Below are 614 nucleotides of genomic sequence, written 5' to 3' on the forward strand. Positions count from 1 at the left end.
TTCTGGGCCTTTATGGATCTGGAAAAGGCTTACGACAGGGTAGACAGAAAGGCACTGTGGGAGATTATGCGGATATACGGGATAGGAGGAAAGCTTCTGGGAGCTGTCAAGAGTTTTTATGAGGGTAGTAGAGCTTGTGTCAGGATTAGAAATGGAGAGAGTGAGTGGTTTGAGGCAAAGGTGGGACTTTGTCAAGGATGCGTTATGTCACCCTGGCTGATCAATTTATACATGGATGGAGTAGTGCGAGAGATAAATGCAAGGGTAGTGGGTCAGGGACTAGAGATGGTTAAAGAAAATGGAAAAAAGTGGGAGGTGAGCCAGCTGTTGTTTGCGGACGACACTGCGCTTGTGGCAGGATCGGAGGAGAGATTGAGGAAGCTGGTGACAGAGTTTGGGAGAGTGTGTGATAGAAGAAAGCTGAAGATAAATGTGGGTAAAAGTAAGGTGATGAGATGTACAAGGGGTGAAAGTGGCAGTAATCTGGAAGTGAGCATTAAGGGAGAGCAACTGGAGAAAGTGGATAGTTTTAGATACTTGGGTGCAAATGTGGCAGGAAAAGGTGGAGTAAAGGTGGAGGTAGAATGTAGATTGAGAGAAGCGAGTAAATGCCT

Source organism: Oratosquilla oratoria, chromosome 22, assembly GCF_046742065.1.
Source record: "Oratosquilla oratoria isolate Oo_2021 chromosome 22, ASM4674206v1, whole genome shotgun sequence".
Lineage (NCBI taxonomy): Eukaryota > Metazoa > Arthropoda > Malacostraca > Stomatopoda > Squillidae > Oratosquilla > Oratosquilla oratoria.